The following is a 15,981-nucleotide window of genomic DNA, read 5'->3' on the forward strand; positions in this document are numbered from 1 at the left end:
TCCAACTTGCTGTTGCCCTACTCCAGTTACTGAATACAACTTCCAGGAAACAAATCAGTGTAGTGGGGGCAGAAGCCATCAGAGAGAGAAGACAGTGATAGGGCTGGGGCTAGATGACAGGAATTTATTTATTACAGAAAAATTTATGAACTGAAAGAGTAAAGAAATCCTGGATTTGAAAATTGCACAAGATTAGTAACTTTGAGTTTGATCTGGGTTTTTTTTTAAAGTAACAATGACCGTATCTATCTCTGTCGCTGTATTCCAGACGATTGGGAAACCCAATGGATTATTAAATAAACTAAACAGAATCCTTTTCTGAGGCAACAAAACTTAGTAAAAAGCCTTTACAGAAGGCAAGACAAGGCTTGAAAAGCAGAGTGCTTGAGGAGCTAGGCAGATTTGCACTGAGCACCATTAACATGTTCTTCATTAAGAAGAAATGTCAACTGTATTCTTCAAAGATTCTCATATTTCAGTATCTCATGGTGGCTTTCTAGTCACCAGCAGAGAAATGTGATTCTGCCTTCAGCAAAGTAATTGAATATGTTCCTCAACATGAAACATTCTAGTTACATCATGTTGCTCAATTATTCACGATATGCACTGGAGGAAAAGGGGGAGGGAAAGAAACTGGGTGATTTTAAGAAAAGAAATTATAACTCTAAAATGTACTATAACACTAGAAAGGCTTACCAGGAAGGTTTGTCCTGGCTTTCAAGGGAAATTTTAAAGGGTAGATTAGAGAAACATCTGTGAAGAATGAGCTAGTTGAGGTTAATTTTGCCTCACTGCACAGGGACTAGAAAATTTCTCAAGGTCTCCCCTGTCTTCTATTTCTGATCTTTCATTGCTGTTGTATGCTGCCTTTTTATTGATCTATCTCGGTATGCTTTTTGTCATTTACATTGCAACTCTGCATTAAGTGCTACCTTCAAAGACTTTTTCCTTCCACAGTAATCCTTTTTCTGGAGAGCACACTACATCTCTCCTTTAATAAACACATACAATTCATGTGTTCCAGTCCTTACCTCCTCAGGCTTTTACAATTGTTTCCAGCAAATTTCGTTTTCTCATAGGCTCCAGGCATTTAGAAGAAAATTACAGCCTAGTCATGAAAGATCACACAACTAAACAGTGTTAATATCTCCCAATGTGTGCTATTCACACGGGGTCAAACAATGAGCTCACAGAGGACAGGCATAAAATACATCTTGATTTCAGCAGTGCTAGTGTTTGGCTAAAGGAGTCTGTCATACACAACAGAAAGCTGCTACAGATACTGTCCAAGTACTCCCTTTGGTTAGGGACACCATTTAATTTAGTCCTACCATATCTCATTTTTGAACCAAACGAAGTACAGCATTTTCTTTTACTTCTACAGACAGATGAGTCATACTCATTAGAGAGCCCTTGAAGCCTCATTGTGAGTTGTGAACATTGAGACATCACAGGAACAAATACTGAGCCTCTTTGGGCTTGAAGGAGATAAAGAAGGATTCTCATGGAGAGCTCATTTCCACCAATTCCTCAGAAAAGCAGCAAGGAGCGGGAGGCAGGAAGCTCTCTTGAGTTGCTCTGAAGAAACTTCTGGAGTAGTTAATATTTTTTTGGCTGCTGACAAAATACAGAGCACTGGGAGAATAGCTTGACAGCTAAGTACCTCTTTGGGTATGTGAACCTGAGTGAGCTTACCTCCATAGCAGTGGCTGGGGTTCTCTTGTATGCCCCAAAAGAAATACCAGAAAAAAACCCAGCCTCTCAGGTCAGCTAATATTTCTCTTTCTTGTCCAAGCTGGACATCACCAATACACAAAATTCTGCACAATTATTCTTTTTTTTTTTCTCTAAGACTACTATGAAGCTACTTGGATTACTTTGCAGATTAGAGCTTTTCTTGCTGTTGAAGAGACAACACATTAAGGCATAAGCAATCCAAGAGATTTCTAGAGTGCTTTGATAATAAATTCCTTCTCCAAGAGCTGAAGAGGCCAATACAGAGTGGTACTATACTGGGCTTTGTTCTCACCAAGGAGAGAGTGGTGGGGAATGTGAAGCTCAAGGGCAACCTTGGGTGCAGCCACCATGAAATGGTGAAGTTCAGGATTCCTAGGGCAGCAAGCAGGGTGTGCAGCAAGCTCACTACCCTGGACTTCAGAGGAGCAGATTTTGGCCTCACAGAATTCTGTGATTCTAGAGTCTGGAAGGGACCTCTAGAGATCAAGTCCAGTCTCCCTGCCAAAGCAGCTCCCTAGCCCAGGCTGCACAGGTAGGTGTCCAGATGGGTCTGGAACTGAGATGGGAGGGGACTCCACCACCTCCCTGTGCAGCCTGTGCCGTGCTCCCTCACCTGAACTGTGAAGAAGTTCCCACACACATTTGTGTGGAACTTCAGTTCGTGGCCATTCTGCCTTGCCCTATCGTTGTGCATTGCTGAAAAGAGTCTGACCTTGTCCCTTTGCCCCCTGCACCTTAGATATTTATAGACAGAGATCTACTTGGTATAGTACTGTGGGATAAAGCGCTGGAGGGAAGATGGGCCCTAGAAAACTGTCTAATATTCAAGGATAACCTCTTCCAAGCACAGGAGTGATGCATCCCAACAAAGAGGAAGTAAGGTAAAAATCCCAGGCCTGCATAGATAAACAAGTATACTCTGAACAAAGTTAAACACAAAAGCTTACAGAAAGTGAACAGGTAGCCTGGGATGAATACAGAAATTGTCCAAGCAGGCTGGGATCAGGTTAGTAAAGCTAAAGCCCTGATAGAATTAAATCTGGCCAGGGAAAGCAATGGCAATAAGAAAATCTTCTTTAAGTATGTCGTTGATAAAAGGAAGACTAGGGAAAATGTAGTCCCTCTCTGAAAGGAAATATGATGACCTGGTTACCCAGGATATGGAGAGAGCTGAGGTCAATGACCCCAAATACACTAAGAAGTCAACATTTTTCTTTTTGCCTGAGTCTTCAATGGCAAGTACCCACACTGCCCAAATCACTGAAGGCAAAGGAAGGGAATGGGAGAATGAAGAACCAATAGTTGTAAGAGAAGATGGAGTTAAAGACTATGTGAGGAACCTGAAGTTGCACAAGTCCATGGGACCTCAAAGCCTTTAACATGGCTCCCTCACTACATCCTTCTCACTAAATTGGATAGGTATGGAGTTGAAAGATGGACTGTTCAATGGATTAAGAACTGGTTGGCTGGTCACAACTAAAGGCTTGTGATCAATGGTTCTATGTCTGGGTGGAGACCAGTCACAAGTGATGCCCCACTGTGTACTGGTACTCTTTGACATCTTCATCAACGACTGAGATGGAATCGAGTGAACCCTCGGCAAATTTGCAGATGACACCAAGCTGAGAGGTGCAGTTGATTGGAAGGAAGGGAAGCCATCCAGAGGGAACTGGACAGGTTGGAGAAGTGGGTCCGTGTGAACCTAATGAGGTTCAACAAGGCCAAGTGCAAAGTGTAGAAGAACTCCTAGAGGGCAGCCCTGCAAAGAAGGACTTGGAGATCCTGGTGGACAAGAAGCTGGACATGAGTCAGCAGTGTGCATTTGCAGCCCAGAGGGCCGACTATATCCTGGGCTGCATTAAAAAAGGGGTGGCCAGCAGGGAGAGGGAGGTGATTGTCCCCCTCTACTCAGTCCTTGTGAGGCCCCATCTGGAGTACTGTATCCAGGCCTGGGGCTCCCAGCACAAGAAATGGAATGCAATAGGTCCAGAGGAGGGCCATTAAGATGATCAGAAGGTTGAAGCATCTTTCCTATGAAGAAAGGCTGAGGGAACTGGGCTTGTTTAGCTTGGAGAAGAGAAGGCTCCAGGGAGACCTCACTGTAGCCTTCTAGTACTTGAAGTGAGCATATGGAGGGGGAATGACTGTTTACACGGGTTGAGAGTGATAGGAGTACGGGGAATGATTTCAAATTACAACAGGGGAGATTTAGGTTAGATGTTAAGAGGAAGTTTTTCACTCACTGGAACAGGTTGCCCAGGGAGGCTGTGGATACCCCATCCCTGGAGGTATCCAAGGCAAGGCTGGGTACGGCTCTGGGCAGCCTGCTCTAGTGCTTCCAGTATGGCTTCACTAAGGGCAAATTGTGCCTGACAAATGTGGTGCTTTCTATGACAGATTTACAATGTTAATATATAAGGGAAGGACAATTGGTACCAGCTACATTCACCTGTCCAATGTGTTTGACGCTGTCCCACATTATATCTTGTCTCTAAATTGGAAAGAAATGGGTGCAATGGATGGAAAACTCAGTGGGTAAGGAACTGGCTGTATGGAGGCACTCAAAAAGCTGTGATCAATGGTTCAGTGTCCAGGTGGAGATCAGTGATGAGTGGTAATCCTCAGGGGTCTTTATTGAGACTGGCACTATTTAACATCTTTCCCACAACATGGATTGAGTGTACCATGGCAAGTTTGTCAAAGACATCAAGCTGTGTGTGTGATTGACAGGCTGAAGGGAAGAGATGTCATCCAGGGGGATTTTGACGAACCTATGAGAACCTCATAAAGTTTAAAGCCAAATGCAAGACCCTGCACCTTGATCGAGGCAATCCCAAGCACAAATACAAGCTGAGTGGAGAATACGTTGACAGCAGCTCTGAGGAGAAGGACTTGGGGTTGCTGGTTGATGAGAATTTTAACATGAGCCAGCAATGTGCAAATGCAGAAAGCCAACTGTATCCTGGGCTGCATCAAAAGAATGACCAGCAAGGTGAGGGAACTGATTGTCCACCTCTGCTCTGCCCTCATGAGTTCCCACCTCATGCACTGCATTCAGCTTTGAAGCCCCTGGCACAAGAAAGACACAGAGTTGTTGGAGTGAGTCCAGAGAAGGTAAAAAAAATAAAAGATAAGAGGAATGGAGCCGTCTTGTACAAAGAGAGGCTGAAGGAGTTGGAGTCGTTCGACCTGGAAAAGATTGCAAGATCTTACAACAGCCTTTGAGTCCTAAAAGGGGAGCCTAGAAGAGAGCTGTAGAAAGACTCTTTATCAAGGAGTGTAGAGATAGGACAAAGGGTAATGGCTTTAAACTAAAAGAGGACAGATTTAGATTACATTTTTAGAAGAAATTCTTATGAGGGTGGTGAAGCACTGGAGTAAGTTGCACAGAGATGCTGAGAATGTTCCAACTCTGAAAGTGTTCGAGGCTGGGTTGCATGGGACTTTGGGCAACCTCATCTAGTAGAAGGCATCCCTGCAGCTGGGAAGTTGAAACTAGATTATCTTTAAGGTCCCTTCCAACTCAAACCATTCTATGATTCTAATTAATATGATTATAGAGAAAAGAATAGTATATTTAAACTGACCTACTTGAAATTATGATGCTCTTCATACATGTTTAGCTACTTCGGAGTGGGTAACAGAAGAAGGAGTTCATTCCTAGTACGCTTCCTTCCTAGTATGTTTGTTTTCCTGTGTGGTACTCAGCTCTGCTTGAAACAGGTACAGATAAAAGATGTAAGTAATAGAGAACAGCAAGGCAGATGATCTGAAGAGTCTAATAACTGAGAATGTGCTCTCTGTAACAGAAGCTTCATAACACAGAGCTTTGAACAATAAATACTCCACGTTGCCCCTTCCAAGAAAGGAGATTAAAAAAAATAATCCATATTAATTTTATCTTTTTGTTATTTTTATTTTGATTTTGTTATTTTTATTTTGATATTCTAATAAGCCCTAAGTTCAAGCTGACTTAAAGTAACTTCTAAAGATATAAGGGACCAGGCAAAGGAAGGATTTCCAAAGGCTGATTAGGATCTTTGAAAGTTATTTTATATGACAGAGATTACTGATTGCATCCTGCAAATGTATTAAATACTGTCTCTGCTTCTGGTTTGATCATCAGAGTCTGATTTTCACCCCCCTCCTTTATTCTCTAAAGACATTGTTGGTTTTAATAATGGGCTTTCTAAAACTACAAATATGACCTCTCAGACTAGATATTTTTGGTCTCTGTTAATTTACTCTACTGCATTTTCAAAATCAGTATTTTTAATTGGTCACTTGAGCTCTTTTGCAGTGACGTTGAACCTCTGATGCATGTCACTTCAGAAGCATTTTCCAAACATTGTAGGCGTCATGGAGCAATTTTAGCATAAAAAGAAGAGTATAACTAGAGATGGCGGGGGAGCAAATTACATTTTGTATATATAGTATTAAATGCTTCCATTAGTTGCCATAGGGATGGGCAGAAGTTGGTCTGAAATGACAGCTTTTCTGATGCTTGATGTGTTTAAAAAGAAAACATTTTCGGGAGGGCTTTTATTGTTATTATTACCCTGGGAATCTTTTATAGGCAAAAGGGATATATTGAAGTCATATTTCTCTAAAAAACGTAAGGAGGCTATGTTAACAGACAAGGCATCACCTTAACCTCACTGCAGAGGCAATGACCTCTATAAAACATGCATCTTTGTAGCTTCAGGGCTGCAGTTCCATATCTGCTCTGAGCTTCACATTTCCTCCTGTAGTGCAATGCAGGAGCTGGCAGACCACCACTCCTCCTGAGCACTACCTGTAAATCTGTGTAGCAGGAACCCAAGGAAACCTGTGTCCCGCAGTTGCTACTGTGCACACCCTAATCACAACAGAACTAGGAAGACCTGGTTTTCAGGCCAGGCTTCTCTGTTCATTTGCTCTTGTAAACATTTGCTTGGAAAAAATACTGAAAATCAACAGTATGTGAGACTTCAATTTACATATATTTTATGATCTCCTGCACAATCATGTCAAAAAGCTGAGAGGTGCAACTCATATCACAGCATGCAATTTAATCCTGTGGCCATCTGATGTTAGGATGCTCACTCATGTCAAGCATGATCAAGAGCCAGATGCCAGCTGTGCTCTCTGCTGGCATTCAGGTCCCTGGAATTTGAGTGTGGATAGTACATGCACCACACAAAGGGGCAGTTTCTGGTTTTGATAACAAAAAAGTTTCAGAAATGACTACTATATGGCACAGAAATGATATCTAATCAGGAGGCTCAGTGTCATAACTTTCAGTGTTTCTCAAAGAGCTCTGTAAGAAAAAGATCTGGCCCATGAGAAATGAAACTGAAGGGCTACACTTAATAAGCATAATCAAAATTATCTGGACTTTCCATTGATTTTTACTAAGTTCTCAGCCAAGCACATCTGAAATGAAATTTAAAGAAAAAAAAAACCAAAAACCAACACAACACTATCTTCTAGGCTGTGCCCCAAGTGCCTAAAGAATGAAAGATTTAATAAAATTGCCTATTAACAGCCAGGGGGATGCTGAGCAAACATCAAATGGTATCTTGAGAAGACCACCCATAGGCTGTGAAATGTCATTTGTCGGGACAATTATTTGCAGCTTGCTGTACATGCTGTCCTGCTGGTTCATGAGGATGTACCACAATCATGATTGTAGCATTTCTAGTAACTAGTGGATGATGGGCAACAGAATAAACATTAATTTCTTTCTCAAAGAGTTTGACTGGAAATAAATGCAACCCACATAAAACACTACACCTGTCCTCAGCTGACATTCTATTTTCAGAAACCATGCTGGTTCCAGCACTCTGTTCAAAGATCTGATTTTCCATCAGGTTAAAGGAACTAGAGGAGAGAATCTGCATTAGATGTTGCACAGTGGGATGCAAATCTGGTGTTAGTCCTACAAATTTCTACTGAAGGTGCAAAGCAGTTTTGCTCAAAGCTAAACAGAAATACTTCAAAATCAAGAGCAACGTGAAGAGTTTGAAGACCTCCTGAGACTGCAGTGTGTGAAAAGGAGGAGAACGTGGGCAGAAAACAGGCATGTCTGAGGAGACAGGAGAACTTGTGCAGCCCCCATCATGCTAATGGAGCATGTAGCTACAATATGTATTCCTGTTTTAGGTCATGCTTTTGCCATCAGGCAGAAGTAACTTGACAGCTCTACAATCTCACTGTCATTAAGATAGAATTAGGTTCTTCTGGCTTGCTATTTTACCTGTCATTTTTGACATGGCATAGCCCTGCACTATGCAGGATCAAATCTGTTGATTAAGTCAGGACAGCACAGTAATATGTAGTTGCATATACTTATTATTTGAAATGCACAAAAACATCCAACTTGCAGACATGGCAAACTGTGTCTAACCTAAGGTAAGGGTAGATGCAAACTTTGGAACAACTCTAGTTTTGAGGTACAGTGATTATTGTCCAAGTATACTTGAGGTTTGAGGATGATTTTATCAATTACCCTTACTTGTTTTGTAAAAGATGTGGCTTCTCAGTAGCCCCACAGGGTAAGAAACAAAAGGCAGGTGGATGTTTTTACTGAAGCTCTAATAGCTTGTCTCCTAGCAAAATTTATCATAAAAAATGTAGGGCAAACACCTTGGAGAATTTTATTAGAATTGATACAATTTTTGGAGGATGATATGCTGTAAAAACAGGAAAGGAGATTGATTTTATGTAAATTATTCAGAGACTGGCATTTATATGCATTATTTATCTATGTGTGCATGGTGCCCTGTGAATATTAAATGACACTATGCTTTTTGAGAACTGTATTTTGTAATTTCATTAATACTCCATTGTTATGTCTTTGCCTTACACAGAATCAGTTGGCAAGAAGTAATTTGGTTTTGTTCTAGCCAGATAGCAATTCCTAGATTTTTATCAAATTTAATCAAGTTGCAGTGTTTCTGTCCAGGTGCTCAGTGGTTTCAGAATTGTTTATCCCATTTACAACCAGCATCCAACTGAAAACAGATTTAGGAATGATCCAATAACAATGCAATTTCTCAAAGGCCAGCAGAAGACTGTAAACGCATATTTGCTTCCAGTCTCCCCGTGTTGAGTTTTCCCCCAACTTTTGATGAAAGCTGAGACTGAGGTCATTTGTAACTGCGCTGGTGTTTTTTGATCAGGTAAGTATGATACCAAACTGAGAGTAAGTGTTGATCTGCCTGAGGGCAGGAAGGCTCTACAGAGAGATCTGGACTGGGGGATTGATGGACCGAGGCCAACTGTATGAGTTTGAACAAGACCAAGTACTGGGTCCTACACTTTGGTTACAACAACCCCATGCATTGCTACAGGCTTGGGGCTGCAGTGTGCCTCCGTGGCCAAAAAGGCCAATAACATCACAGCTTGTATCAGAAACAGTGCAGTCAGCAGGAGCAGAGAGGTGATCATGCCCCTGTACTCAGCTCTGGTGAGGCTGCACCTCGAGTACTGCATTCAGCTTTGAGCTTCTCACTACAAGAAGGACACTGAGGCCCTGGAGCGTGTTCAGAGAAGGGCAATGAAGCTGATGAAGGATCTGGTGCACAAGTCTTACGAGGAGCGGCTGAGGGAACTGAGATTGTTCAGTCTGGAGAAGAGGAGGTTCAGGGGAGAGCTTATAGCTCTCTAAAACTCCCTGAAAGGAGGCCGTAGCAAGGTGGGGGTCAGTCTCTTCTGCCAATTACTGATAGGATGAGAAGTAATGGTCTCAAGTTGCACCAGGGAAGGTTCAGGTTGGGTATTAGGAAAAATTTCTTAGGCTGCCCAGGGAAGTGGTGGAGTCACCATCCTTGGAAGTGTTCAAGAACCATGTGGATATGGTACTGAGGGATGTGGAAATGGTGGTGGTGGGTTGGTAGTTGGTCTAGATGATCCTAGTCATCTTTTCCAACCTTAATGATTCTATGATTTTATCAACTGCAAATAAAAACATTTCTAATAATGTTTTTGGCCAGTTACACTCCTCATCATGTGAGGGCTAGATCAAACAAGCTATGGGAACTGCTTGGTCCCAAGGCAGCATAGAGGCTGCATGATTTTACCAAGTTCCACATACTGTATTTTGGCTGCTCCTTTGAACCCTTTTAAAGCTCCCTTGCCAAAATTCCTTGAAAAGAGAGTAGGAAGCCAAAAAAGATGCTTCAGCCTCCAAACTGTTGTGTGCTGTTGGGGCTGTGAAGGAAAGCTTATCAAAAAAATCTGTTTTACTAGTTTCATCTATGTCCCCTGCCCCAGGTAGCTCTACACTACTCTGCTTCTCCCCACATCATCTGTGGGAGTGAACAGGGGAAGTTTTGGGTTTGTTTTTTTTTACTTTATTCCAGTGTAGTTTGTTATAGGAATAAAAAAAATTAGTCATGTAATTGAGGATGATGAAGGTCTATTTAATGCTGAAGAAGTTCTGACTATATAAGGACTGAAGGATTAGGCTTTAACCCATGTGCTCTCCCAAAAGCTCTCCTCTCTAATATGTTTATCATATAATTATGACTTCAACTTCTCCTCCCTCAAATGAAGGCGTATCAAATTGCCATATATCATATTAGAATAGAGCTTTTTCTACGCAGGATATATAACCTTTGTTCTCTATGACAGCACTTTAAGATTTTCTCAAATAACTTCTTGAACTTCTTGTCATGTCACAGGATGCTGGAGGTGCTTCTTTTCAAGCTCATCTTTTCTGCATTGGAAACTGCAATACTTGCTTCAGAGCTAAATAATGAGAGTATGACCTTGATACTACAAAATCCAAAAACAAATGTTCTGCTTATTTTAAAGACCCAGATCTACCTTTATGCTCTCAACATTTTTTCTGGGTATTGATAATTTTCATAGCAGAAGCATTAGAAACAAGTACATTCATACTGGGAGCATCTTTTCATCTGGACACCTTTCATATAACACACCTGAATTCAGATGTGCTATCTTGGGAACCTCAACCTTGTAAACCTGAAGATAGTGTTGCATGAAAGCTGTAGAAATTTAGGAAAGCATCAGTTTTAGTCTCTGTCCCTGTGAAGTACATGAAACTCTCATTTAAGTATTTTTGCTTTTTATTTTATGCTGTGTGTATCCTAATATTTGTCTTGTATTACAAATAAGAAATAGAGAATACATTTGTGTCCTAATTTTGTTAGCAATCCTCTCTTTTTAATACATCTAAGCACAAGACTGATAATTATGATTTAAAAAAAAAAAACTAATTTTCATAGCTTAGGGGCTTAAACTTTTATGTTCTTCCTTTATTCTGAATGTATCCCTCAGGAAACAACTCTCTGTAATAATCACCTTGCCTACACTTTTTCAGTCACACATTACATTCTCTCTCCCACTTTCTTTCAGGTTAATATTAGTGTTTGTCAGCAGCAGACTTTTTTCTTTTCTTTCTTTTTTTCTTTCTTTTTTTTTTCCTTAAGCTCTGAGTCACTACAGTTAACAGTTATGTTCTCAATAGAGAGTTCAGGGTAGGAAAAAGAGCCAGCCCTGTTGCCTACATGTATCTGACTGTTAGAAAACCAGAAGGCTACTCACTTCTTTTAAATGCCAAGCGTTCAATTACTTTCCTCTTGAGGGTTGGTTGGTTGATTTTTTTTTTGTTTGGTTTTCTTTTTTTAATTTGGGAAAAAGTCAAATGTGATGAAGTAGGTTACTTAAGCATATGATGAGGAATGGCAGCTTCAGATTTTTGCAAAGCATGACGAGTCTTCTCCAGGTATTTCTCTGAAGTCGGTTGTGTGGTTTTAACATCTAGCTTACAAAGGCTTCAATTTCTGTGGGTATCTGTTACAGAACCATTGCATTGATTACCCTGAATAGGGATCTGTGCTGATAAAAGGTCTGGTCAGTATTGGAGTTTTAGAAAGTTTGGCTTCAGGGGTTGATGCAGCGTAGAGAAGCTTTCAAAGAGCTGGAGAGTACAGTTTCTGTTTCTGACTGTGGTTGCCTTTCCCTGTCCTGCCCTGTGAGGTGCTCTGATGCTCTCAAATGAGCATGAGCAGTACCGCATTTTTGGAGTGTGCTTCAAGGACATGTAAAGTCTGATCTGGGGACCACATCAGAACAGTTCTGTTTCACCTGAACATTTTTCTAGACGTGTAGGGTTTTCAACTGAACTAGAGGTAATGGATTTCCCTATCTGAGAGACAGAGGGTCAAATGTGTGCTGCCATCCCAAAGGCTTCAAAACCAGGCAGGCGAGGATTGCCTCCATTGTGATTAATGCCACAGAAACGTATAAATAAAAAGGTACAGTTATCTCTCTTGTTGCTAAGTACCCCCTAGTCAGATAGAGCTCTTGGCAGCTGTCAGAACTACTGCACAATAATTTAAACTGAACCGTAAATCCATGAGATGGATGAACATATCTAAATGGTTCATTGTGCAATGGTCAGCAGAGGCTGCTGGTGATTTCAGTGACTGCACTTGTTGGTCAAGATGGAAGTGACAGCGCAGACTGAAAGGATGATGACAAACAAGAACACACCAAAGGCTAATGGACAGAGTTATAAAACATTCTCCAGTATGCAAAGTTGTATTGTTCTCATCCTCCTTTTGACTGAAAGATCCAGTGCCTCTAAAAGGCAAGCAAACAGATATCTGTAGAGAGCATGAAGAATTATCTTCTTCTATCCTTTATTTTTCCATCTCTGTGCGTGTTCCCAGTCTTTTTTTGTTCTTGTTTTTTTCCTAGTTTTCTGTAAAAGAAAGATTGCGGGGCTAAAAGGGCAAATAGACTGTGATTCAAAATATAATTAATCTAATAATTATCAGAGGACAGATTGGAAGGACCTACTGTTCAGTAGTCATCAGGGCAAACATAAACTCTCTCAAAGACAAGGAGCGCATAGAGAAAATTCTGTAGTATTCTTGCTTTAATTTGTGTTTAGGAATGAAAACATTTGTAATACCTCTGAAAACAGGAGCACCATTTGCATAAGTCAGATCCACAGTGGAGGTAGCACTGTGAGACACCTGCTCAATCCAATCACATTTAACTGGGTGCCAGTGTAAAAGTAACCATGCCTACTGATTCTACTTGAGGCTCATGAAATTCACCCCTATCTTTGATACTGCCCGAGTGCTTTGCAGATGCCCAGGGTGGAAATCCATGGGATAACCTGCCTGGGGTGATTCTTACTTTCTAGCCTGCACCAAAGGACCTATACTCTGAGAGTTTATTTATCTTCTTGGGTTTCTTCTTGAAAGCCAAAAAATCTGTGCTATTTGATTTTAAAGAGCTGGCTGGTGCTGAAATGAAAATCTGATCTTTCAGAGCCCCCAGTTTTGAGCATCAGTAATGTTTGGTGGCAATGCACTTCAGAGTGCACTTATACCTTATATCGTTTGAGCAGATCATCTGCGAATGTCAGAATACTAAGTCAGATGCTTCCCTTGGCCAGAACTTCTGAGACATAGTTTATCAAAGGATGACTTTATCGCTGCCTTTGTCACATTCTGGTCCACTTCCACCATCAGAATTTGGGGAGCCATCCTAAGAACTGCTGGGCAGAGCAGGTCCTGACCCTCTCGTGGGGGATGTCCCATGCAACTTGATAGCATTGCCTTTCTCAGCCCCTAGTGCCTGGCTTCATTAGGGTTCCAAACACAGTGTGAGAATCCAGGAACATTAAACTAAATTAACTGGAAGCCATCAAAAAATAACTCTGCTATATTTCAGTTTATTAACTGTCCAAGCCCACTTTCAAACTTGAGAAAGGCATATCATTATTGAAAACATCTCAATAGAATCTTATTCTGCTTTCACAGTCTGTGGATATGCATGTTTAAGCTATCATGACATGACACTGTGCTATTTGATTTATGTTTTACTGATGCTTTGACTGAGTAGTTTGTTGCAATGTACTGCTAAATGGAGGAAAAATCAGAAACTGCATCAGACAACCACTCTGCATTTCATTCTAGAAAATAGCTGGCAATTATAATTACTCACCATGTTTCTGGCTCAGAATAAAAGTGGAATTGCTCAAAAACCACACTGAACATTCATCATGATTAGAAAATGCTCCACACCTTGGAGTGCATTGGAGACATAAGAATAATTTTAAATGCAAATTAAATTGTGGGGGTAGCAAAGAGAACAGATAAAAGACAGTAAAACAAAGCCTTTCACTTTCCTCAAATTAGCAGGCTAATGTAGTATAAAAAAAAAGCAGTTCTACTCAGATCTGTGCTAAGAGCTTTCACTTCATCATAATATAAAACAGCAGATCCGTCACCTTTCTGTATTCAGTACTCTTGATTTCGAGGATGAAGTGAAAATTAGAAGCTGTTCATTCTGGCTCACAGACTGAATTGCATTCGCTCAGTCTTATTCCATGACAGTGGGATGGAAAGAGGTCAGTAACACTGGTAAGTACTTATCTCCTGCATGTGATTTTATTTATTTATTTTTAAAATCCTTCACACTGCTTCTGTTTTTGATCAGTGCATACTTCCTGCAAAAACCTACATCGTGTGTTTTTGTATGAGGCTGTATCTCATGCAGAAATGCAGTGATTCCTAGGTAATGCTTGAATCAAGCGTCTTCAAGAATGAATGAATTACTTAGAAGTAGAAATTCAGGTAGAGAAAAGGTTTCTGGATAATTCATATATTTGATAGTATTACTGGCATGTTTTGTTGTTGCTTTTTTCTGTATGCCTAGTCCAATAAGCAGTACCAGATAAGAACTGAATCTTTTCAAGACTTGATTTGCATTGTATTCATAGCCAAACATTTAACAGTATCATTACCCTTATGGTAAATGTAGAAAGTAGGCATTTCACTTACTGGAAGCAAATTTCTACACAAAACACAATCTTACGGTTAATCATTATGAAACACTTAAAAATATCTCAGAGTACGAGCTGCAAGGAGGAAGACTGGAGTGAAAAAAAACCAAATTCTTTGGGAAACTTGAGGATTTTTTTTCTTGGGAAAGTTTTTATCGAATCAAAACCAGGGGCTTAATTTTTCAGTATGAAGGGTGAGGAGGAGTGGAGAAGATGATCATAGTGTCACCTCCTGTTGCTAAGTAACAACATCTCCTGGCCATTTTTATCTGATAAAGGAAGTCCAGTTGACGTTATGCATTATTCATCAGAGTTCCAATCAAACAATCAAAATTGTTTGCTTACACTGGGGACATTTAGTAAGATCAAAGAAACCTTCCTTGAAACTACTGGAGCTTACACGACTGCCAGGCAGCTCTTGATATTTTACAGTAAGTACAGCTTCTGGCTTGGGAGTGCTACAGTCAAGTTAATTGCTGAGGAATTGTAAAAGTTACCTTGCCAAGGTAGGCTTCTGAATTTCAGAAAGGAGTGCATGTTGATGAAAGCTGAATTGAAGAAAAAAGAAAAAGCTTTGGAACCCTGTTTTCCTGATTTTTGCCAACGTAATTAAAGGAATTGCTTGAAGCAAGGGTCTCAAGTCTCTCTGCCCAAACCTTCCTGTTAGGTTTGTACGGAAAAGGACTGGAGGTATTTTTGTCTGTCTGTCCTAAAATAACCATTGTGCCAAGCTGTTTACGTGTTTATGATTGTGTCTTAACTAACTGAGCTGTGGAGGAGAGATTTGGATTGTGCCTTTTCTGCAAATCTTGGATTTTTGTGTGAGTTGCTGAGAATAGATGGAAGTGATGGAGGTAGAATGGGTCAGGTTAATGTGCATAATCCTGGGAACTCTTCTGGCAGAGGCATCTTGGACAGATGTAACCTGTGGGCTAGACATATTCAAAGTTCAGAAGGATTCCAAAAATACAAACAGCAACTAAGAAGCTGTGCTGGGAGTATCCTACCATTTCTTAATGGTCACTCTTATCACTGCTTTTAAAACTACTGGAGCAAGATTCTGCTGCTACTTCTGGTCAGTAAGTGGGAAGAAGAAAGGAAAGGTTGTTTTCTGTTCATTCTTTTGTTCATTTCTTTTCTAGTGATGTGTTTTGTCATACACAGCACCAGAGCTGTCTTTACTGTAGTCTGTTAGTAGCATCTGCTCAGAGATCTCAAAATTGCTGCTGTCCTGGACACTGGATGACCTGGGTACCCCCAAGGTTTTCTGGTCTGATTTTTAAGTGCAAAGGTATCAGGCAGAGAAACCTATGTACTGTAAGAAACTGAGGCTGTGGCTAGAATAAAGGTGATTGTACTAAGAAGGTAATATTAATGTAGCAGCATTTTTCTCTTATGTCTTCAGACAAAGCTTTAAACCAAATATCCTAAAA

At 40.7% G+C, this 15,981-nt stretch overlaps 2 protein-coding genes across 5 annotated transcripts in view; one reads left to right on the forward strand and one right to left on the reverse strand.

The window, feature by feature from the left end:
• Positions 1–15,981, reverse strand: part of GFOD1 (Gfo/Idh/MocA-like oxidoreductase domain containing 1) — a 521,440-nt gene that overhangs the window by 112,522 nt on the left and 392,937 nt on the right. The gene's annotated exons all lie outside the window — the stretch shown is intronic.
• Positions 14,078–15,981, forward strand: part of PHACTR1 (phosphatase and actin regulator 1) — a 297,264-nt gene continuing 295,360 nt past the window's right edge. For 3 of the 4 annotated variants that reach the window (XM_065752319.1, XM_065752314.1, XM_065752316.1), the window contains exon 1: positions 14,078–14,126. The gene's annotated coding sequence lies outside the window, so the exon portion shown is untranslated. Of the gene's footprint in view, positions 14,127–15,005; positions 15,055–15,981 lie in introns of those variants that run through there. The other variant, XM_065752315.1, reaches the window with a different exon arrangement.

This window comes from Cyrtonyx montezumae, unplaced genomic scaffold (genome assembly GCF_038088225.1).
Source record: "Cyrtonyx montezumae isolate F1298 unplaced genomic scaffold, pur_monq_1.0 scaffold_8, whole genome shotgun sequence".
NCBI lineage: Eukaryota > Metazoa > Chordata > Aves > Galliformes > Odontophoridae > Cyrtonyx > Cyrtonyx montezumae.